Source organism: Schistocerca nitens, chromosome 4 (genome assembly GCF_023898315.1).
Source record: "Schistocerca nitens isolate TAMUIC-IGC-003100 chromosome 4, iqSchNite1.1, whole genome shotgun sequence".
NCBI lineage: Eukaryota > Metazoa > Arthropoda > Insecta > Orthoptera > Acrididae > Schistocerca > Schistocerca nitens.
The window spans coordinates 170,770,415-170,796,335 of NC_064617.1; the positions used below are offsets into that span (position 1 = coordinate 170,770,415).

The 25,921-nt window shown below is 45.5% G+C and overlaps 1 protein-coding gene and 1 non-coding gene across 6 annotated transcripts in view; one reads left to right on the plus strand and one right to left on the minus strand.

Moving 5' to 3' along the window:
• The window catches only part of LOC126251325 (formin-like protein), a 464,159-nt gene that overhangs the window by 52,214 nt on the left and 386,024 nt on the right, over window positions 1-25,921 (plus strand). The gene's annotated exons all lie outside the window — the stretch shown is intronic.
• Trnaa-cgc (transfer RNA alanine (anticodon CGC)) lies at window positions 3,939-4,011 on the minus strand. The gene has a single exon. It is a non-coding gene; the product is annotated as a tRNA-Ala (tRNA).

Consider the following 25,921-nt stretch of genomic DNA (forward strand, 5'->3'; position numbering starts at 1 on the left):
GAAAATGCTACGGAAAGTGAAATTCCACCTGTGACGACAGCTTTAGCCCTCTGGTCTGTTGCTTCAGACGTTTTCATTGACCCAGCAGTATTGATGTCGATCTGAAAACGTAAGACTAAAGCTACAGTAGTATGCTTAAAGGAACAATGTTATTGCGCCCTCATGGTGCCAAGGTGTGAAAGTGTTGGTTGTTTGACGTGAGGTATTCTGGCTACCCGATGGAGTCGTGCCGTCAGCGAATTCTGAAGAGAGGTGGGAATGCTGGCGTTGGGACTGAAGCTGGCGGAGCTTTAACCGTTACTTTACCCCTCAGTTCTTGGACGTACTGGTGCCAAGTTCGTTGCCTGAAAGTTTAAGAGCCATGTCACTGCACGTGACGCCAGGTCGCCACGGAACAGTGGACAGCCCCCCCCCCCCTTTTGACATCCAAACCCAACTGATGGATATTTGGTTCGTCAATGGATTACCCGCTGAGGGTTCCAATGGTAAGTTAGGTGACTGCAGCACACACGAATTTCCTGATTATCTGTTGCGTACTTTCCAGTGCCATGGGGCTCTTCTGTTATGATCTCCCACCCGGAGACTGGTTTGATGCAGCTTTCCCCGCTGACTTATTTTGTGAGTTTCTGTAATCTGTACATAAGTATAGCAACGTACTCTCACTCAAACGTGTTCACTCCATCTATAATAGGTATCTGATGGCACGCTGCACGCGCGTTCTGTCGTAGTCTGGTGACACGGGTGATGCGTAGAAGGCGACCGTCAGCGACCTAGACGTTGCGCCATTGGCTATCCTGCCTTGTTATTGATCTATTCGTTTATTTTTGCATGACCCCTAGCCGACCAGCCGTTTGTGTCCAGTGTTAGTTGGTATTTTTACAAACTATTTAATGATTTGACATGTTTACGTTTATATTTCGAAATCTCGTTCGTGCTCTTAAACAGCATATTGCCACTCCGAACAACATACACATAGTATGTATTTCTTTAACAAGTGAATATAACAGTCCGATATTGAGGGCGATCACAACTGACTGTCGATTGCGCTTTTAAGTTTTGTACGGTTCGTAATTAAATGGTTCAAATGGTTATAAGCACCATGGGACTTAACATCAGAGGTCATCAATCCCCTAGAACTTAGAACTACTTAAACCTAACTAACGTAAGGACATCACACACATCCATGCCCGAGGCAGGATTCGAACCTGCGACCGTAGCAGCAGCGCGGTTGCGGACTGAAGAGCCTAGAACCCCTCGGTCACAGCGGCCGGCTCATAATTGAATATTACTAGCTAATGGAAATAAGGGATTAAGGCTTTGAATGCGAGCAAACAGTTAATGGTTAAATGACTTAAGTTTCTTCGTATGGCATCAGTTGATAGCTCTGCACCTATCCTGGAGTCTCATATAATGGCTCAGTCATCTATCTTTGAATTTTAGTGACGAATTTCTGCTCTTTAAAAATACTTGGCGACTAAGTTTTTCGGCAGCCGAACAAGGGTCCTGGTATTTCCAGGCAGAGGAAATCCCACTTTGACGATTACAGTATTGTGTTAAGTCTGCAGCCAATGGATGATTCCGAAGTGCCTGTTCTGGAGCATTATCTCACAACATGCAGAGGCTAAAACTTTGATTTTGTAGAGATACGCAAGGTAGACACGTATTCATTTCACGTTATTATTGTCGTCGTTGTTGAAATGATACGATGCTGAGAGTATGCCAGCTCTGAATAAGATTTTATTTTATGAACGAACGATTGAACCCTTTCCAGAGTGATGGATTTCTTAGAAGCACTGCTTTTTATCGAATGCCCCGTTCTTCATTGTCTGAATAAAGCGTACACACAAAGAAAAGGACCGCCTCCGTGTCATTGCTCTTTGCTAATGGACAGATTGATAGCATACGAGGCCGGCCGGTGTGGCCGTGCGGTTCTAGGCGCTACAGTCTGGAACCGCGCTACCGCTACGGTCGCAGGTTTGAATCCTGCCTCGAGCATGGATGTGTGTGATGTCTTTAGGTTAGTTAGGTTAAAGTGGTTCTAAGTTCAAGGGGACTGATGACCTCAGAAATCCCATAGAGCTCAGAGCCATTTGAACCAATTTGATAGCATAAGATTCCGGACTGCCGCGCACGCACGCACGCGCACAATTTTGTGTTACTTGATAGTTCGATCGTTCTTTGAGTGCCAGACAGTACCTCCAGAGATCCGGTGGTTCACTGATACAATGATACATTAGTTCATGGACGTCAGACATAACAGTTCGTATCAAAGTTCTAGAGCGCTCCGCCTAAGACAGCCGCAGCGTACGGTAGGTTGTCGGGTTCTGTAAGATGGAGAGGGGGGGGGGGGGGTGTTAGGTGTAAAGCCTCGATTTAAGGGAGCACAGTGCTATGAGCTAAACTGTTGCACCGCGAATTCCATGATGGCGTGATTGGCGATCTTCCGGTGTAACCACATTGCTGGGCATAATAATTGTCGAAGAAATCAAAGTAAAAGCCTTTACGAATGTTAATCTTGAAGTTGGACGGGTATAACTTACATAGTTAAAAAAAAAAGTTGGTGTGAACTTAACCCCTTTTCGTTGCTCCGCTGCGGTTGACTCTTCTTGTAAATTGGTTAAGTTATAACGGGCAGATAACACCATTATTAATAACGTGAAAAGACAAAGATTTCAGGTGTAAACAAATTTATTTGTCACACAGTTCAGTTCAAAATCTCACATTGTATTGGCTCTCTCGTACGATTTCTCGCGAGTTTTATTTACTCTCGCTAAAAATTAGAGCATTGTCGCATATAGTAATTCGTTAATTACAATCACGAAAGTTGTTCAGAATTGAAGAAAATGGTATCATCCGAAGATTAAAATTGAAATACATGGAATAGGGTACAAAGTCAAATACATAATCGTCGTTGTCATGGAAAAATAAAGGAAATCAAATAAACAATGCTGATTACATTTTTAGTAATTGCACTGAAACTACATTATCCCAAGTATTCCCACCATGATTCCTGCGTCGAATATGAGTAAATTATTTTTTAGTGTAGATGTAATTTAAATATATAATACAGTATTAAAACTTCGAGTACATTGTCAGCTAGTTTCGTATTGTGAGTCGTAGTAATTACGAAGTAATTAAACGCCGTTATGTTAAACAGTAATATAGGAAACTGACAGTATCGCAGAATTGTTACAATTTCTTACATCATGAAGTTCACTATATTAGTTGCTTCCTTTGTTATCCAATTGTCTGTAAATGAAGAGTCCTAACTGAAACTAAACGAATCGACGATACATGTTCCTACCAATGGATGGACGTAATAATAGTCAGTGCTTTGCCATCAAGTTGAAGATTACATTATTTTTTTACATATATGGGTCCCACCTAATGATACATCAATTAAGCAAGCTATTCAAATTAGCTTCGAAAACTTATAAAAATGGTCTGTTACGTTTTTCTCGACCGCACTGTGCGACACAACAGGCCTCGTAGACCGTAGACGTAGGACCGTAGGCGTAGAGTGTGCACCGGTGCACGTACGGACGCCTTGGTGAAGTCACGTACGTGCGGTAGCAGGCGCCCCGTGCGTGTCGCCCCCCACCTGTGGGCAGTGCCCAGCCGGCTGAGGTGAGCCCCTGGCCATTAATGGAGCTAGGCGCACTTCACTTCCTGCTAGCAGCTGGCGGCGTCACCTCAACACCGCTTCCTCCACTCCTGGCGTACGCCAGGTCGTGTTGCAGTACAGCGGCCTCCAAACAGTTAATTTAGGTGGTGGTGGTTAGTGTTTAACGTCCCGTCGACAACGAGGTCATTAGAGACGGAGCGCAAGCTCGGGTTAGGGGAGGATTGGGAAGGAAATCGGCCGTGCCCTTTCAAAGGAACCATCCCGGCATTTGCCTAAAACGATTTAGGGAAATCACGGAAAACCTAAATCAGGATGGCTGGAGACGGGATTGAACCGTCGTCCTCCCGAATGCGAGTCCAGTGTGCTAACCACTGCGCCACCTCGCCGACAGCGCTGTGTACGTGTAGGGATGTAATTGCCGATCTCTCTTGCATTAAGAAACCACCTTGCCTGGGCAGCTAGGTATAAATGTCGCCTACCTTACACCCCACACCTAACTGCTAAGGTTCAGCTAATACAAATAGCCAAAGTGTCATGAACGTCACATACATAGTTAAATAATATTGAGCGTACATATTTAGCTTGGTACCATTTTTCCGTGCGTACTTGACAACATTACGTATCGTAAAACTCACAGCAACATGGAACAGCTTTACGTCAAAAACTACTTCTAGCGCGTTATTTCATTTCTTTGCAGCTATCGTACGAGAAGCGTTCAATACGTGACGCAACACTTTTTTTTTTCCTTCGAAGATGCTGAATTTATTGTGGGACATCATGAAATATTCCTGCTTCAGCTCCTACTGTTTCACGAAGTTCACACAGGTGACGGCGCTTTAGTAGATTTCAAATAGCGTCGTAGATATTGATAGAAACTTGCGGAATGTCTGAGACCCGAAGATGAACAAAAGCATGGCGAGTCGTTGAGCGAGGCGTGTCATCACAGCAACAAGGCCGTGCAAACCTGTCAGATCTCCCGCTTACCGGCTAGCCGCTCGCAGCTGTGATGAATCACCCAAGTCTGTGCACTCGAGAGGACCTCTCAAAACTTCAATGGACTGTTCTTCCTCATTCAGCCTACAGCCCGGATCTTGCACCTTCAGCCTTCCATCTGTTTGGCTCAAGGAAAGAAGCACTCTGTGGGAAGTAGTACATGGATGGTGGGAAGGTTATTGACGTCGACCAGTAATTAGTACCGTGTGGGCATTCAAGCCCTTCCGGTAAGATGGCTAAGGCCGTCTTATTGGAAAATAGTTATGCAGACAAAAGAGTGGGGAACAATTTACACTCCTGGAAATGGAAAAAAGAACACATTGACACCGGTGTGTCAGACCCACCATACTTGCTCCGGACACTGCGAGAGGGCTGTACAAGCAATGATCACACGCACGGCACAGCGGACACACCAGGAACCGCGGTGTTGGCCGTCGAATGGCGCTAGCTGCGCAGCATTTGTGCACCGCCGCCGTCAGTGTCAGCCAGTTTGCCGTGGCATACGGAGCTCCATCGCAGTCTTTAACACTGGTAGCATGCCGCGACAGCGTGGACGTGAACCGTATGTGCAGTTGACGGACTTTGAGCGAGGGCGTATAGTGGGCATGCGGGAGGCCGGGTGGACGTACCGCCGAATTGCTCAACACGTGGGGCGTGAGGTCTCCACAGTACATCGATGTTGTCGCCAGTGGTCGGCGGAAGGTGCACGTGCCCGTCGACCTGGGACCGGACCGCAGCGACGCACGGATGCACGCCAAGACCGTAGGATCCTACGCAGTGCCGTAGGGGACCGCACCGCCACTTCCCAGCAAATTAGGGACACTGTTGCTCCTGGGGTATCGGCGAGGACCATTCGCAACCGTCTCCATGAAGCTGGGCTACGGTCCCGCACACCGTTAGGCCGTCTTCCGCTCACGCCCCAACATCGTGCAGCCCGCCTCCAGTGGTGTCGCGACAGGCGTGAATGGAGGGACGAATGGAGACGTGTCGTCTTCAGCGATGAGAGTCGCTTCTGCCTTGGTGCCAATGATGGTCGTATGCGTGTTTGGCGCCGTGCAGGTGAGCGCCACAATCAGGACTGCATACGACCGAGGCACACAGGGCCAACACCCGGCATCATGGTGTGGGGAGCGATCTCCTACACTGGCCGTACACCACTGGTGATCGTCGAGGGGACACTGAATAGTGCACGGTACATCCAAACCGTCATCGAACCCATCGTTCTACCATTCCTAGACCGGCAAGGGAACTTGCTGTTCCAACAGGACAATGCACGTCCGCATGTATCCCGTGCCACCCAACGTGCTCTAGAAGGTGTAAGTCAACTACCCTGGCCAGCAAGATCTCCGGATCTGTCCCCCATTGAGCATGTTTGGGACTGGATGAAGCGTCGTCTCACGCGGTCTGCACGTCCAGCACGAACGCTGGTCCAACTGAGGCGCCAGGTGGAAGTGGCATGGCAAGCCGTTCCACAGGACTACATCCAGCATCTCTACGATCGTCTCCATGGGAGAATAGCAGCCTGCATTGCTGCGAAAGGTGGATATACACTGTACTAGTGCCGACATTGTGCATGCTCTGTTGCCTGTGTCTATGTGCCTGTGGTTCTGTCAGTGTGATCATGTGATGTATCTGACCCCAGGAATGTGTCAATAAAGTTTCCCCTTCCTGGGACAATGAATTCACGGTGTTCTTATTTCAATTTCCAGGAGTGTATTTATTGGAATCGTGAATAAAACCAAGCTGCTTTCAGAAAAAAAATGTTGCATTACCTATTGAACGCCCCCTTGTAGATGTGGCGACCACGTAATTTTCTGGCCGACAGGAAGTCAGTGGTAGTTCACCACTTTCGTGAGTGAAGTAGGTAAATGGTCCGAAACGTGTGAATGGGGAGGAGCGGAAATGAGATTCCTAGGTAAGAGTTCGCACTGAGCCAAGCCGACAGGGTGCTACGGACCGTACAATTGCGTATGTCTTCAGCACACTGCAGCATATTATTAATGGGGTGAAATGTTTTAACTCCACAGCGAATTTTCAGACTGTGGCAACAATCCTTAAGGCCGACTTCCACTTGTTCTAAGGGGCAATAAGAACGTCGCCTTGAGCCGTCGTCACATTGCTGGCATACAGAAGACAATACATATTGTGAATAAATGTAAGAGGGGACCGTGAAGAGTGCACGTTCATTTCGTACTCCTAGTGATCCACCTCAGGCTCTGTGTGTCAGTGGTAATGTGTCAGACTACGAATAGAAAGATCTCCGGTTCGATCTCTAATCAGCCGTAGGATGTTTGTCACTCTTATTTCTTTAGATGAAACATGCCGAATTGAGTTCCATGTTAAGTAATAGCTCCTCTTAAAAGTATCTGGGTAAATCATACCATGAGACCATGCGACCATGCCTAGTAAAGCGCTGTCGTGTTCGAACAGATCTTCGGATTGATGCCAGACTTTAGAGTTCGTGCACCTAGTTATCAGCATCCATCTGTAGCATCTCATTTTCATAACTGCTCACAGGTACAGTGTTCTAGTAACTAATAACCGAAACCCACTTTGCCAAGTGTCTTCAGAACCACAGGTTGTTCAGTGATTATATTCGCTTGGTCCTTGAACTAGTTCTACTTACGGGTAGAAGAGCCGTTTTCTACTCCATGACAGTGTCATCTGCGAGATATCTTAACAAAGTCGCACACTGTGCTGACTATTCCTAACTGAAAAAGTTCAAGAACTAAATCAACAGCTATGCACCTTCTGCACACATTTGGCAATTTCAAGGGACAAGGCACGGTAGAGAGGGACAAATTTTATGAGCTGACCGGTAGAGAGGTCTTATACACAGTTCTTTAGTGAAAAGTTGAAGAATCTTGTTATTGGACAAATGAGTTGGTTAGTCGCTTTGACATTACTGCAACAATTGTATCCACACTTTGCGCCAATTTTTGTACGTGTCCGAAAAATGTCCGTACCCCTTAAAGAAACTGGAAAGGGGACTAGTGCCGCCGTCGCTCAATTATAATAATGCCGTGTGACTAGGGCCTCCCGTCGGGTAGACCGTTCGCTTGGTGCAAGTCTTTCGATTTGACGCCACTTCGGCGACTTGAGCGTCGATGGGGATAAAATGATGATGATTAGGACAACACCCAGTCCCCGAGCGGAGAAAATCTGACCCAGCCGGGAATCGAACCCGGGCCCTTAGGATTGACATTGTCACGCTGACCACTCAGCTACCGGGGGCGGACGTCGCTCAATTAACTAATCGGTATGCAGTGAAATCCATTCGCTAAAGAGGAGCTGAATATAGAGTACAGCAGTCAGCAATACATAAACACATTAAAAAAAGCTTGGAAATGAAAGGATATACACCTACGTGTGCATATGAATTATCTGACAACAACGTGGAACAGAGTTTCTGGCTGCCGTGCTTCTTCGGCAGTTTCCAAATGCCGTGTGTCGTTCAGGTGTTATTTCCCGACGAATGTGCGATATGTCGTAATTTACCCAGTAGGAATGTGCTTTTCTGGTTTCAGGAAACTCGCCATTTACGTGCGAAAGTTTGAAAGGACTCACCCCATGTTATGATACGAAGTGTATGTGTGAAACAGCGAGGCTAACGCTGTCACAGTATGTACACATGCGCCGAAGATGAACGACCAATAGCTGTGAAGCATTTTCAGTTGAATGCGGCATCTCTGTAGACAAATCACTGTGGCCGTGGCTTCGGTTTGTGCAAGAGCTATTTTGTTTTACCGAAAAAATAAGTGTAATAATAGAGCAACGAATCGTCGTGAAGTTCCACATGAAACACGTTACAATCACTACTGAAACATGTCTTTTTGTAAAAGAACTGCATGCAGAAGATTGTTTATAACGTACGCGAGTTTTTGTAGTGGTTCAAAGAAGTTTTCAAGACGGCGAAGACGTTGAATGTGATTCACGCCTTGGACGTCCTACTGCATCAGAAACGGATGAAAATTAAAAAAAAAAGGTAATCTGGCCGTTGGTTGAGTACTCGATAGATTGCTGAAAATGTAGGAACTGACAAATAATGCGTAATGCAAATTTTATTATAACGAATTTGACATGAGAAGAGTGTGTGCGAAACTGACGCCGAAAATTCTCACGATCGCGCAAGAAGCAGCTCGTGAAAATGTTTGTACTGACACTTTGAGTATCAGTGAAAATGATCCTAATTTCTTGGAAACAGAACTTGTGACGAATCTTCGACGTTTCACTTACGACCCAGGTACTACGAGTCAAAATTAGTACCTTGAGGTTCTTTCTGTCCGCCGTGAGAAAAAAAGAAAAACGCCCGAACTGTAGAATAGTAAGTCATCGGTTCCGCATCAAGACAACGCATGGGCTCGTACTCCATTGTTTGTAACAAGGTTTCCAGTGAACAGCATCCCAGTTTTAGACCTCCCCCTCGCTCCCCTTGACCTAGCGCTATGGGACTCTTATCTATTCCTCAAGGTCAAACCTGCAGCTCGTTTAAGTAGTGAAATAAAATGCGGGACCGTCATCAAGGAGCTCACATACGAAGACTTCCAAACTGTTTCCATCAGTGGAGAATTCACACGTAGCGTTGTAGGGATAGAGGAGAGGGAAATATTGATGGTGACAATAACGAAATATGAACGTTTGTAAAATAAAATGTTTTACAGCATTACTTCGTTATTTTATAGGCACACCTGTTCGGAGCATTTTTTTAAATCTGATGCGTGGGATGAAATTCTGTCTCGAGTATATTGTAATAGTGATTTAAGTTTTAAGCTCCGAGACGGGGGAAACACGGATCTTGTGTGTTTACACCAGGACGGAGCACCAGCACACTTGCTGTTTGTTGTTAAAGTGCGCGGCGCGAGTTCCTTGATGTGAAATTTAGAGGGCGCTACATTGAGCGGAGCCTGGGCCGTGGTCCTAGCTTTTTTATATAAAAATTGTCGAACCACTTTGACAGTGTAATAAGGGCCTAATTGCCGATATTTCGGTCCTGTAATGCAGCGCCAGATGGACAGCAGTGCCTCAGTTTCTAGGATATGGTGCGCTGCACGGTTGTTCGGTTTGAACTGCGTAAGGACCAAGACCGGGCGCGTGCGTGAGCCCGCATGCCGTGTTCGTGTCCCCCGCACGCTGGGCTGGGAGCTCGTGTTTCGATCGATGCGAGCCACAGTGGCGCAGATTAAATAATGCGAGTCCCGGTCCCTTGCCGGCGCTTGAATGAACTTCCTGATTGGGAACGTTAATGCGGCTGCGCAGCGTAAATTGTGTGCCGGGGGCAGGGCCGGCGTAATTTTGGAGGGCGATGGCGATGAGTGGTGTGTCTGTCACAGGGGAGCTGGCCCGAGATGGCCGCCTAAGCTGTGCCTGCGGTCGATTTACACTGCGCGTCAGCGGGCCGGACTGGCACCGACAAATAACGGTGGTGTGCTCACACTACGCAACCTAACGCCACCTCACCACACCTTTCGTCACTTGGTCCAGAACGTGACTGTCAAAGGGGGGGGGTTCAAAAAGGGCCGACCGTTTTACAAGTAATCTGATCATGTTGATTGGTTGATGGCTGCGGAATTATCAGTCTGAGGGGGCGCTCAGTAGGTAATGCGAAACATATTTTTTCTTGGCCGATTTCGGTTGAAAAATGTGTTGTTGTGGATCAGCCCCTATAGTTACATGAAGTTCAGATAGCGGCGCTATACGTAGCCTGTAACGTAGAGCTGTCATTGAGTTTCTTTCGGCAGAAAACCAGAGCATTGCAGTTAATCACAGGCACTTGCGGAACGTCTACGGAGACGTGGCAGTGAACAAAAGCACGGTGAATCGTTGGGCGCGGCGTTTATCATCTCAACAACGCCGTGCAAAGTTGTCCGATCTCCCGCGAGCCGACCGGCCGCACACGGCTGTGACTCCTGCAATCTTGGAATGTGCGGACACACTCAACCGAGGTGGTCAATGGATCACAGGCAAATACCTCGCTGTACTATTACTTGTGCTAACACACTCATCCACCAACCGGCGTACTCAAAGGTGTGTGTGCCCGCTGGCTTCTCCGCCGTCTGGCAGAAGACCGTAAAGAGCAGCGAAGGACCATCTGTGCGGAACTGCTTGCGCGTTATGAGGTGGTTGTTGTTGTTGTTGTCTTCAGTACAGATACTGGTTTGATGCAGCTGTCCATGCTACTCTATCCTGTGCAACCTTCATCTCCCAGTACCTACTGCAACCTACATCCTTCTGAATCTGCTTAGTGTATTCATCTCCTGGTCTCCCTCTACGATTTTTACCCTCCACGCTGCCCTCCAATGCTAAATTTGTGATCCCTTGATGCCTCAGAACATGTCCTACCAACCGGTCCCTTCTTCTTGTCAAGTTGCGCCAGAAACTCCTCCCCAATTCTATTCAATACCTCCTCATTAGTTTTGTGATCTACCCATCTAATCTTCAGCATTCTTCAGAAGCACGACATTTTGAAAGCTTCTATTCTCTTCTTGTCTAAACTATTTATCCTCCACATTTCACTTCCATACATGGCTACACTCCATACAAATACTTTCAGAAACGACTTCCTGACACTTAAATCTATACTCTTACGTTAACAAATTTTTCTCCAGAAACGCTTTCCTTGCCATTGCTAGTCTACATTTTATATCCTCTCTACTTCGACCAACATCAGTTATTTTGCTCCCCAAATAGCAAAGCTCCTTTACTACTTTAAGTGTCTCATTTCCTAATATAATTCCCTCAGCATCACTCGACTTAATTCGACTACATTCCATTATCCACGTTTTGCTTTTGTTGATGTTTATCTTATATCCTCCTTTCAAGACACTGTCCATTCCGTTCAACTGCTCTTCCAAGTTCTTTGCCGTCTCTGACAGAATTACAATGTTATCGGCGAACCTCAAAGTTTTTATTTCTTCTCCATGGATTTGAATACCTACTCGGAATTTCTCTTTTGTTTCCTTTACTACTTGCTCAATATACAGACGCTGATCTTTACAATTTTTTTTGTCAAACATCACAGGCGATGAAACATGGGTTCATCACTTTGAACTGAAGCAGTATGATGAAGGCCATTTAATTTTTAGTTTTGGATCTCCATTTTTGTATGGTGTTTCTTTTAGCCCTTTTTCCACGTGCCTTGTTTAGATGTCTTCTTTCCATTGGGACTGACACATAGTCGTTTCCCTTGTCTCTGTGTTTGCGTTCTATAGTTTTGACTTAAGCGTGTATGACCTCGGTTGTTTTTTGCGCCCTAAAACAACACTGAACAAACGAACAATCACTTCGAACCGGAAACAAAATAGCAATCCATGGAGTGGCGCCATACCACCCTTGAAGAAAAAGTTCAAAGCCTCGCTCTCAGCCTTTAAAGTCACGACAATGATCTTTTGGCACTCTGACAGGGTTATTTTGTACGTAAAATCTTCTGGGTTATTAGGCCGCGTCATATTTCTACTAAATTGATCCATGTTTCGACCCCTGTGCTGGGTCTTCCTCAGAATCCTCTGGTGTCCAGTACTGCTATTTTATTTGATGTTCTCCCTCATGGTGCAACAGTCAACTCTGCAGTGTATTGTGCTACCTTGAGGGAACAGAGGGAACGGCTTCAGCGTGTGCGTCGCCACAAAAAATGCAAACTAACATCTCCTTCTCCATGACAACACAAGGCCTCACCCAAGTCTGCCCATCCGAGATCAGTTTACAAAACTCAATTGGACTGTTCTTCCTCATCCAGTCTGCAGCTTATCTCGCACATCCTGACTTCCATCTGATTGGCTCAATTAAGGATGCTCTCCGCAGGAAGCGTACGTGGATGACTGAGAGGTTATTGATGCAGCAGCAGGTTCGCTACGACGTCGACCAGTAGACTGGTACCATGCGGACATACAGGCATTCACAGTGATGTGGCATAAGGCCGTCGCTTTCGACGGAGGTTATACTGAACAATAGGGTTATGTAGCCAGAAGGGTGGGGAATAAGTTGTATTGAAACCCTGAATAAAACGAACCTGCTTCCAGAAAGTGTTGCATTACTTGTTTAACGCACCTCGTAAAACAAACTGTTGGACAAACAGAAATTAATAGTCGTATTAGATGCCAGATAGGAAAACCTCTGACAGTTAGCCACATGGCGACCATTTTGGAAGCCACGATCTTGGATGTAACTCGTAATTTTGAAATGGAATGGAGGTCGTGCAACGAATCAGACTAACACAACAAACAGAAGTGCGTTTCAGTTGACCGTAGCTGTCTTCATCCTCTGACACCGCACAAAGGCTGCAGAATGTGCTAGACGTATTGTCCAGCACGTTTTAAGGTAACAATTTCCTGGTTCAGCTGTTCTTCCTGGATCTTAAACAAGACGTGTACTGAAGTGCGAATTCAAGCGTCAACAGTCGCTCCCTGAGGTGTGCGAGGTTTCTAATCTTCAATGTATATGCAGTTGCCTTTGTAGCTCTCGACTGACAGAAATCTAGCGGAAATCTAACTCAAAATCTAGAATGCACTAACAGCCCAGGGAGGAGTTTAACCCGTAGTATCTGGAGAGTCTAGATCACGCCAGAAAGGGTCCATCGGTGTTTTGGGCCATCTGTTTAGTACCATGATTTGGGCTCGCTCATTCAGGTTGACGTGAACATGAAGCAGATTGTTTGTCAACGCACTCGGTGGGCGACTATTGCCCTTTCTTTGACAGAATCATGCTGTACCTGTGCTGTGTTCACTCCATCTTCAAAGATAACAGCTGTGTTCATAGGGTCGCACACATACGTTCCTGACTTGATGGACTCTCAGGTACAGTTTCGCATCTCAACTGTTCCGAACAATCCCCTTACGAAACGTCTGGCATTATTTGTAATAGTTGTTCAAATGGCTCTGAGCACTATGGGACTTAACTTCTGAGGTCATCAGTCCCCTAGAACTATTTGAACCTAACTAACCTAAGGACATTACACACATCCATGCCCGAGGCAGGATTCGAACCTGCGACCGTAGCTGTAGCCCGGTTCCAGACTGAAGCCCCTAGAACCGCTCGTCCACAGCGGCCGGCTGTAATAGTGAATGAAACATAACTGCCGGCATCACTGCATTTTGGCAAATCTACGGCGTCTAATCGTAAACGAGTGACATCAACTGTGATATACCTACAGTGTGTTAACTTCGGCTGGGGCGTCAGTTCCGAAGCGCAGTACCGATAGCAATCGGCAGGGATGGGAAAAACGAACCGGCTAAAACCGATACCCGTATTTTAGTTCTGATAAACCGGTGTTTTCAATATTTGTTTGGACTCTGTTATAAAACGAGTTTTTATTTTTACTAAAAACGCAGTAAAAAACTGAAATATTAGCCATAGCAGTGGGGCTAAAATTTTTCTTTTCACATAAAGATTTTTAAAATGACAAATTTTTATTCGTAAATTTTGTATTGATTTGATATATTGCATTTTTGTAGAAAATGGGAAAAGCAATCAGTGCTCTTTTAATAACAGTACAGACAGAAACTAAGCAAGAAACTGGTACAGCATACTGAGACAGTAATGTCCCTGTTGCCGTGTGTCGTGGCGTAAGGTATGCGTGTACGGGCAGTGTGCAAGTTTGTACGGCAGTTTTTCGCCGTCGTCGCCGGACATTCGGTGTATTGCAGAATGGCGGCAACCCTAGTCTGAAAATATTTTTTATGAAGTGACGTAGCAATGAAAGTGAACTACAATGCTTCATTTGCTTTAAAGGATAAGATTGCCTTTTCATTTCTATGAAGTAATAAAACTGTGGAAATTATGGTAACGGTTATAAATTAAAAATTTAACAATTCGTTCATAGTAAACGATAAAAATAGAAAGTAGCTAATCTGCTGCCTGTTTCTACGCCTTTATGTGCTCGTAGCCCTTGAATACGGATACATCAGCTGGAAAAACAGTTCAACTTCAGTTTTTCCTCTTAGCACTGACTGTTCGTAATGCCCAAATAGTGGTATGATCCTGAGCACATGATTTTTGAGCAGAGGTTCAAAAATTAGAATCAATAGATCAGTGCTGATTTTTTAAATAGAATTCAACCACTTATCATGTTCCGAGAAAAAGCAGCAAACAGTGAACGGACTAACTTTTATTTGCCTATCTAATTTAATATTTTGATTCTATGTATCTTCAAACTGAGAGTCAAGAATTTTCAGTCTCCGTTCTATTTCTGCGTTTATAATAGAAAATAAAAGGATTAAAAACACAAAAATCGTTTGTTTCAGAAACCGGTTCTTTTGAGCTATTAACGGTCAGGTTCAACTGGCGTAAAAAACGGATTAACCGATAACTGGTTGTTTCGGTAACTGCTATCGTTAGCAGTAGGTAGACTACGGAATGCTTCGGCCGGTAGTCATGTTTTTGGCTGCAGCCAATGTTACCTAGCTGATGACAGTACTGCGTGAGGTAGCCATTGTTGACTGCTATGTTAGTACCTTTTCCTTTTTCTGGTGATAGGTGTGCTTAATTGTTGCAGTTATAATCTGTATTAAAAACTTCAATATGTGAGATCCTTTCGTTTTTATTATGCTAGAGGTGATGATACACGATGCCCTCTGAGATGACTGATTTTTTTGTTCAGAGTCCCTATTTTTCAACTGCGATGCATGAAATTGTGTGTTGCACTAACGAAACATCTCCCTCAAGCTTTTGAACGCGAATGGAAAATATTATGATTCATAAATGCCAGTGAAGGAAATAGAGGTCAAAATGAATGAAGTTTGTTAATAACTGCAGCACCACGCATGTGTACCTGCACAGGTCAAGAATTTTTTGCTGGACTTTCTGTACCACTCATAATGTAGTGCAGGGCTTTTTTTAAAGCGTAGATGAGAGAAACAGCTTGAAGCAGGTTCCCTGCTTTGAACTGACCGCGCATGCTCTGTATCCAATCACGCGTCATTGTCAGGGAAGTAGGGGTTGTATACATTCGTCGGCCTCTTCTGTGAATCTCGTCTCAACATTGCAAGCTGTAGTAGTAGTATCTTTCTGCCCTTATTGAAAAAAAAAAAAAAAAAAAAAACAGGAGACACCGTGTGTGCACTCTGAAAGAAATCAAACATGCGAATTCCATCGACCACCATCTGATGTCGGCCGATAAAGTTGGCTGCACCCAGATCTTACAGTTCCTACCGTGCAGGTTGGAAAATATCAGCTCTTTGACATACATCCATCGTCAGATGTCGGTGCCCGAATGACTGCAGACGTTGCTCATAATTTTCAAAAGCCACGTGAAACAGATGTTTGATAGCACGCAGAGCAACTGTCTCTGGCACTTCTGTCTGTGGACATTTTAACCTTCAAAATGCTGACAGGCACAATCGTGTGTTGCTGCACAAACGGCAGTGGCCTTAAAACTGTTTCATACTCGCAACTTAAGACATAAAACGCTATAAGCTAAGGCCCCTACGTGTACGTCTCCCAGTAGCTCCGCCAGCCGCTACACCTACGACGATTTAGTCATCAAGAAACAACCGGACGTAAGATGTCGCTACCTCCAATTGTCCAGCGCGTAATAAAATTCCCCCTGTCCTTCGCGAACGATAAGGTCCTTCACCTCGGCCACTTCCTGTATTACATCATTCTCCGTGGAAACAGTGCCAATGACGTGGCCTTTGAGGCCATATCGCAACTGTGAAGTAGGAACTTCAGCGAAACTGCGTGATATCCTTCGCTCCTCAAAGAGAGTGCCTCCCACTTGTGCAAAATATTGTCCTGTTCATTGGTTTTCCACTTCTGTATACTAGTTGATCTGGAGCGTCTGCACTGCAATGATTACACGTGTTGTTTATGTTTGCTGTATTAGTGGAGGAGAGGAACTGCGAGGGCATTTTAAAAAAAATTAAGTTAAACAACCAAACGCTCTCATGATTTCTCTTCCATACCAGTTGCTAGATGTTTGGAGTAGCCTACGGAATGATTCTTGGCCTAAAGATGAGCCAAAATTTGTCAAGGTTCACAAAGTACAAGGCGCCTACCAGTGGCGTCAACACATTTTGTCTCGGGCATAGGCCAAGAATCAATCAAAACGGCAGACGAATCGGAATTGGCATAACCACAGAAAACTAACGAACGTCGCATTACATCATGCGTTGTTTTCCCGCATTCAGTTCTTGTATTGAAAAAATATCATATCCTCGGAACTCTTATAGTCTGCCAGATTTTTCAACATTTTTATTGATAGATTGGCAGGTGGCTCGGACAACTTTATATCGAACCTACTTCAGGAGTTGCTATTGATCGGTTGTTACTGCTTTTTCTCCTCTATTATATTCCATGTTACTTTTATAGTGTTTTTATTTACGATCATCGTAAATTCTATAATTGTTCATTCTCACTCGAAGACCGACACGAAACCATAGTATGGCAATGATAAAGAAAGTGAATTCAGTTTACGACTTCCTGCAGACGTTCAGAGTTCATGCTTTATATATTTCCTTAATCAACAACCATCACGTTGTCGTTAGTGCATAAAGTTTGGTTTGAAGTGGCTGCAAAAGGACATCTGAAAGTTGACGTAGTGTAGTTTGTGATGGCTGACTGTATTAGAAAATGTTTAAAAAATAGCAATCAGGGATCATTCATTTTTGGCACCCACCTGCAACGGTACTACCGACCACCTTATTTGGCAATCGATGCTAATTTTATACCTCTGCGAGGAATTTTTGAAAGTTGTGACCTTGAGATAACCTAATGGAAACAGAACAATCAAACTGGGATTAGTTTCCGAAACACTCAAACAGTGTGTAACTAACAGTAAACAGGTGGGTCAGGAACAGTCGTTCTCCCAGCACAAAAGCAAATTGTAACATAACGTATTAAAACCGGTCGCCAGCCTAATTAGGCATTCTTGTATCAAGCAAAATGATAAAGCAGAAGGCAGTGTTAAGGCTAACCTAATCTTCCTTGATAAACGCACTAAACTGTTCCCTTATATATTATGTTCAAACTAAAACACAGTAACCTAACAAACAAATGGCCAATGAGATAATAAACAGTAACATATGCCTCTCAACAACACGTACCTTAAATGAAGTAGGTGTAACAGTTTATAAGACTAATTACCGACACACCTGAAATAGTAGCAATACTGAACAGGGAAAAGCTTGAAATGATTCTGAATTTAAACCATGGGGGTCGGCTAATGATCATAATCCATAACGTCATTGCTTACAAGGGAACCTCCCGATCGCACCCCCCTCAGATTTAGTTATAAGTTGGCACAGTAGATAGGCCTTGAAAAACTGAACACACATCAATCGAGAAAACAGGAAGTTGTGTGGAACTACGAAAAAATGAGCAAAATATATAAACTGAGTAGTCCATGCGGAAGATAGGCGACATAAAGGATAATATAAGCACCGGAGCGTCGTGGTCCCGTGGTTAGTGTGAGCAGCTGCGGAACGAGAGGTCCTTGGTTCAAGTCTTCCCTCGAGTGAAAAGTTTAATTTTTTATTTTCAGTTTATGTGACAAATTATTATGTTTTCATCAGTTTTTTGGGAGTGATAATCACATCCACAAGAAAACCTAAAATGGGTCAAGGTAGAAGAATCTTTTTTACCCATTCGCAAAGTATACAAGTTAGGTGGGTCGACGACAAATTCCTATCATGTGACGCACATGCCGTCACCAGTTCGTATAAAATATATCAGACGTGTTTTTCTGTGGAGGAATCGGTTGACCTATGACCTTGCGATAAATGTTTTCGGTTCCCATTGGAGAGGCACGTCCTTTCGTCTACTAATCGCACGGTTTGGCGGTGCGGTCGCAAAACACACTCTAAACTTATTACAGTGAACAGTGACGTCAATGAACGAACGGACAGATCATAACTTTGCGAAAATAAAGAACGTAAATTTTTCACTCGAAGGAAGACTTGAACCAAGGACCTCTCGCTCCGTAGCTGCTCACACTAACCACGGGACCACGGCGATACTGCGCTTACGCTCTCCTTGATGTTGCCTATGTTGCCCATGGACTACTCAGTTTGTATATTTTGCTTATTTTTTCATAGTTCCACACAACTTCTTCCTGTTTTCTCGATTGATCTTTGTTCAGTTTTTCAAGGCCTATCCACTGTGCCAACTTATAACTAAATCTGAGGGGGGGGGGGGGGTGCGATTTGGAGGTTCCCTTGTTAGTACAGAGTCTCTATGCCTGTGCATTAACCAACTTGCGTTTTGAAGCAACTGGACAAAATGCAAATCTAACTACACTGGCTGTGGATGAGCCTTTTCATTGCTTCGGTAACTAGCTAGCTTAGTACATGAAGGTCCTTAAACGTCAATGGTTGAAGAACGATGCTTATTAACAAAACTAAATCAGTGTGTATGAGAAATGGTAAGTATTTTTATCATTAGTTATCAAATAAGTAAAGCACAACAAACTCTTTAAATAACAATTGTGCTTTCATAAGCAGTCTTTTGACTTAATCAAAATTATAATTGGCTGTGCAAATGACAACACAACATTTAAGTTCAACCACTTTCTAGTAATAAATGGGGACACTCTGAATAAAATTTACTAGGACAGGATTCTTGTCAAGCTTTGTGATTTACGATAATCGCGGGTAAAAGATAGTTTTTAACACCACCACGATTATTATTAAAATCAACCAAATTTCACAAATACCTGGTCCATTTACAGAGTGCCAAATATAAATAACTTAGTGGAAGGCCGGTAACACTGGTGTCGCAATGTGCAGTGGCTTTTAATCTGGCGTCGATGCAGTCATAGCAATACTGTTGGCCTCGCCCTGTTACATATCTTTGCGTCGGAATTATATTTTTATAGGGCCAAAAACCATGCCATGATAATGGTATCGCCATATGCAGCATCAGAGGCCCACAAATACTGCCGTTACGCACTTCTGCCCTCAAAACTCCAAGAATATGAGCCACAATGATCTGCTACTGCTAGCGAGGTGTTACCCACAGCACTGCTTAGCTCAGTCTCCTTACCCATCAGCAAAGGTCTAAGTGCCACTTGCGCGTCAGCCACACCTTTTCCATTCCGCCAGGCTACTTCAGTAGCTGCGGGGCTTCCGCACATTTTTTACATTCAGCCCTACGTTCCCTGACTGTGGACCAGTCGTTTACAGTACATTATATAATAATCATTTCAGTAGTTATTTAAATTCACAAGCATAATTTAAACAAAATCGTTCAAAAGTTCACATACCTAAAACATGTATGTACACTCCTGGAAATTGAAATAACACCGTGAATTCATTGTCCTAGGAAGGGGAAACTTTGACACATTCCTGGGGTCAGATACATCACATGATCACACTGACAGAACCACAGGCACATAGACACAGGCAACAGAGCATGCACAATGTCGGCACTAGTACAGTGTATATCCACCTTTCGCAGCAATGCAGGCTGCTATTCTCCCATTGAGACGATCGTAGAGATGCTGGATGTAGTCCTGTGGAACGGCTTGCCATGCCATTTCCACCTGGCGCCTCAGTTGGACCAGCGTTCGTGCTGGACGTGCAGACCGCGTGAGACGACGCTTCATCCAGTCCCAAACATGCTCAATGGGGGACAGATCCGGAGATCTTGCTGGCCAGGGTAGTTGACTTACACCTTCTAGAGCACGTTGGGTGGCACGGGATACATGCGGACGTGCATTGTCCTGTTGGAACAGCAAGTTCCCTTGCCGGTCTAGGAATGGTAGAACGATGGGTTCGATGACGGTTTGGATGTACCGTGCACTATTCAGTGTCCCCTCGACGATCACCAGTGGTGTACGGCCAGTGTAAGAGATCGCTCCCCACACCATGATGCCGGGTGTTGGCCCTGTGTGCCTCGGTCGTATGCAGTCCTGATTGTGGCGCTCACCTGCACGGCGCCAAACACGCATACGACCATCATTGGCACCAAGGCAGAAGCGACTCTCATCGCTGAAGACGACACGTCTCCATTCGTCCCTCGATTCACGCCTGTCGCGACACCACTGGAGGCGGGCTGCACGATGTTGGGGCGTGAGCGGAAGACGGCCTAACGGTGTGCGGGACCGTAGCCCAGCTTCATGGAGACGGTTGCGAATGGTCCTCGCCGATACCCCAGGAGCAACAGTGTCCCCAATTTGCTGGGAAGTGGCGGTGCGGTCCCCTACGGCACTGCGTAGGATCCTACGGTCTTGGCGTGCATCCGTGCGTCGCTGCGGTCCGGTCCCAGGTCGACGGGCACGTGCACCTTCCGCCGACCACTGGCGACAACATCGATGTACTGTGGAGACCTCACGCCCCACGTGTTGAGCAATTCGGCGGTACGTCCACCCGGCCTCCCGCATGCCCACTATACGCCCTCGCTCAAAGTCCGTCAACTGCACATACGGTTCACGTCCACGCTGTCGCGGCATGCTACCAGTGTTAAAGACTGCGATGGAGCTCCGTATGCCACGGCAAACTGGCTGACACTGACGGCGGCGGTGCACAAATGCTGCGCAGCTAGCGCTATTCGACGGCCAACACCGCGGTTCCTGGTGTGTCCGCTGTGCCGTGCGTGTGATCATTGCTTGTACAGCCCTCTCGCAGTGTCCGGAGCAAGTATGGTGGGTCTGACACACCGGTGTCAATGTGTTCTTTTTTCCATTTCCAGGAGTGTATATTCGAAGAATTTCCATGGCAGATACAACATTATACAAAAGCAATACTACAAATTGACATCGAAAAATCGATAGGAGATACAAAATAGGTCAAAAAGTGTGCTACACACTCGTTAAACGAAATGCTTGTAACCCTCTTAAGAGCACACTGGTCGCTTTGGAGCGCTGGTGCAGGCGATTAAGTGTCCCACCTGCGCATAATTTGGCCAGTGAAATTAAGTGGTGTGTGTGTGTGTGTGTGTGTGTGTGTGTGTGTGTGTGTCTGTAGGCGACATGGAATCAGCTTAGTAATATTGGTCGCCGTGAAGACGTGACAGAACTGAGCCCGTGGCTACACCTTGAGCAATTGTACCAAATTTGTTGGTGTATCACCACAGAATGTCGAAAGTGTGTACAAGGAATGGTATAGCCCTCACAGCCATGTAACACGGACTAAGAACAGTGGTCATAAAAAGGTGATTACCGTCTGGGACTGGAGACAACAGTCACTGACAAATGTTTTAAACCCGACAGGCATTGGTGCTCTCACGGAAGCAGGTCCAGCTCAACCAGCTTCTGAGCAAACATTGTAATAGACATTTGGAGTAGAGTTCCTCGCAAGAGACCGTTACTCACAGTTGCACACGAAGCTGCACGTTTTCTGTGGGCCAGATGAAACAGAAATTGGACAGTAACTGTCTGAAAACGTTTAGTTTGGTCCGACGTAGCAAATGATGCTAGGCGTTGAGTGCCTGGATAGACCAATGAGACTCCCACAGTGTGTGGAGGATATATATCAGCTTGGATGTGGTTCTATGTTTTGTGGATGTTCATGTCCTCACTCAATCTGTTATCGTGAACCTGAAGCCAGGCTCTTTATTTCAACATTCTCGGCATTTTGTTGGGTCCATCTAAACCGCGCTGCATGGTCTTTTCTTCTAAAATTTCGTGATGAGCATGCTGTGTTCACACCTGTCTTCCTACAGGGTGTTTCAAAAATGACCGGTATATTTGAAACGGCAATAAAACCTAAACGAGCAGCGATAGAAATACACAGTTTGTTGCAATATGCTTGGGACAACAGTACATTTTCAGGCGGACAGACTTTCGAAATTACAGTAGTTACAATTTTCAACAACAGATGGCGCTGCAAGTGATGTGAAAGATACAGAAGACAACGCAGTCTGTGGGTGCGCCATTCTGTACGTCGTCTTTCTGCTGTAAGCGTGTGCTGTTCACAACGTGCAAGTGTGCTGTAGACAACATGGTTTATTCCTTAGAACAGAGGATTTTTCTGGTGTTGGAATTCCACCGTCTAGAACACAGTGTTGTTGCAACAAGACGAAGTTTTCAACGGAGGTTTAATGTAACCAAAGGACCGAAAAGCGATACACTGTTTGAAAACTTTCAACGGACTGGGAACGTGACGGATGAACGTGCTGGAAAGGTAGGGCGACCGCGTACGGCAACCACAGAGGGCAACGCGCAGCTAGTGCAGCAGGTGATCCAACAGCGGCCTCGGGTTTCCGTTCGCCGTGTTGCAGCTGCGGTCCAAATGACGCCAACGTCCACGTATCGTCTCATGCGCCAGAGTTTACACCTCTATCCATACAAAATTAAAACGCGGCAACCCCTCAGCGCCGCTACCATTGCTGCACGAGAGACATTTGCTAACGATATAGTGCACAGGATTGATGACGGCGATATGCATGTGGGCAGCATTTGGTTTACTGACGAAGCTTATTTTTACCTGGACGGCTTCGTCAATAAACAGAACTGGCGCATATGGGGAACCGAAAAGCCCCGTGTTGCAGTCCCATCGTCCCTGCATCCTCAAAAAGTACTGGTCTGGGCCGCCATGTCTTCCAAAGGGATCATTGGCCCATTTTTCAGATCCGAAACGATTACTGCATCTCGCTATCTGGACATTCTTCGTGCATTTGTGGCGGTCCAAACTGCCTTAGACGACACTGCGAACACCTCGTGGTTTATGCAAGATGGTGCCCGGCCACATCTTCCGGCCGACGTCTTTAATTTCCTGAATGAATATTTCGATAATCGTGTGATTGCTTTGGGCTATCCGAAACATACAGGAGGCGGCGTGGATTGGCCTCCCTATTCGCCAGACATGAACCCCTGTGACTTCTTTCTGTGGGGACACTTGAAAGACCAGGTGTACCGCCAGAATCCAGAAACAATTGAACAGCTGAAGCAGTACATCTCATCTGCATGTGAAGCCATTCCGCCAGACACGTTGTCAAAGGTTTCGGGTAATTTCATTCAGAGACTACGCCATATTATTGCTACGCATGGTGGATATGTGGAAAATATCGTACTATAGAGTTTCCCAGACCGCAGCGCCATCTGTTGTTGAAAATTGTAACTACTGTAATTTCGAAAGTTTATCTGCCTGAAAATGTACTGTTGTCCCAAGCATATTGCAACAAACGGTGTATTTCTATCGCTGCTCGTTTAGTTTTTATTGCCGTTTCAAATATACCGGTCATTTTTGAAACACCCTGTAGATGATGACAGTTCTATTAGTGTCGCACACATACTTCACTTATTTGATGAATACTGAGGCACCTAATGGCATCTCGACTGACCCGCCAAGTTACCCGATCCTAGTCCTGTAGAATATATTTGGGGATATTTGTACAGCAGATGAAGCGGAACGACAAAATATCGTCGCAATTTGGTAGCTTCATGGATGTAATAATCAGTGTAGGCGCCTCCCCTAATTCATTGTATATCAATACTCATACCACATTGCAACAAAACATTAGTAGAAACATCGCCTCAGTCCGCATAACGCGATGTACATTCTGCTGAGGCACTGTGCAGGTGCTTACGCGGATCCCGACACCTCGTGTCCGTGGTGGATAATAACCAGCTGAGGCGATAATGTCTCAAATCAATATACAAACGCTGGCGCGCCACTTAGTAAATGGTAAAATACTGCGTAAGATGGGATGACAGTTAGGTCACAGTGGCTTCAGCTGATTATGGCATACCTGAAGAAACATGGCGACTCTCCCTCCCTCCCTCCCTCCCACCCTCCGATCGAGGCCATTATGAATTCTAGAGGTGGTGTCGCTTGGTATTAGCGTGATTTCTCGTGCGGGTGACTAATTTCTTTGTCGGTTGTGCTTCTATCATTCCATTCGGTATACCTGGACCGAATAACAAAGTGATTGACGTCTAGTTGTTTATAGGGCTGCTAGCACAAAAACAACCAATCAGAGAGCACATTTGTTAATGTTTTCTGTTGGTCTCTACTGTCCACCATTGTCAAATCTGTCCTTTTACTCCATATGTCAGTTACTAGTTAGTCGCAGACGACGCTTGACGCTGGCAACCTGAACAGTTGTGATCAGTTTTCGTTGTGTGTATTGTTTTCTCTGCGTGGCGAATTTATTTTGTGCTGTATAATGTCAGAACCTTGCAGCCGAAGTGAGCAGAAAAGTATGTTTGATCTGCTTACCTTTTGCGTGGTCAGCCACGTGAGTTCGTACGCTCGATGCGGCGATATTTCGGGGAGGTGACAGTGGTGCGACTGTGTGTTTACTATTCACGGGGCAGAATAATTCAGTGGCAGCAAGACTTCTCTCTGGTCAGAGCCCTCGGTTTCAGGTACAAAGAATTAATAGACGCGAAATTGTAATGGAGAGAAGTGATATCGTTGTGTGACGTTGTCGATTGTCAAGCTACAAGATGAACAAGTTGTGTGACTCTACGAAACGAGGAAGGAAGTGATTCGGAACTCACCCTTCACTATAATTAGTCTTTCTTTAGTGTTCGTAGACGTGGTTTGTCTTTCATGCTTTCAGTGAGTGGCGCCTACTGCACTTCCATAATAAATCTCATCTCATTATTAAAGATTAATCGTCTACGTAAGTAAGATATACTATATGAACATTACAGTGATTGGTAAGAACTTACAGTTTATATTTTAATGTGAGTTATACAAATCACTATAAAAATTGGTACATGTTCTGTTGGTTTCTCGAGATGTACAGATAGTTGAAGTGATCATGTTATACACGGGAATGCATTCGTCAAATGACAAAAATATTACTATGAGACAAACTGACTCAGTGCCACAGTCTACTACACCCAGACATATATTACTAGTCTGGCAAAGGCTCATTTTAAACTGAAGCCAGACGTTTGATGAGGTAACATGGCGACAGCAGGAAGTTTGTGTTTGGTACCACTGCATTTTCTGGGACGAAATATCGTTGTAAGGTTTACGAGGTAGCCTGAACAACTTCAACCAGACAAACGTTGGGGGCATGTTTGGAGGCAACCCGGTCAGGCTGAATGCCTTAGACAAACTGTCCAGCGATTGCAGAAAGGTGGAGGTTCCTGCTGTTTTGGGGTGGCATTATGTGGGGCCGACGTACGCCGCTGGTGGTCATGGAAGGCCCTGCAACGACTGTACAATACGTGAATGAATTGAATGCCATCCTCTGACTGATACTGCAACCGTTTCGGCAGCATATAGGCGAGGCATTCGTCCTCATGGGCGGTCGCGCGGGATTAGCCGAGCGGTCTTAGGCGCTGCAGCCATGGACAATGCGGCTGGTCCCGGCGGAGGTTCGAGTCCTCCCCCGGGCGTGGGCGTGGGCGTGGGCGTGGGCGTGGGCGTGGGCGTGGGCGTGGGCGTGGGCGTGTGTGTGTGGACGTGTGTGTGTGGA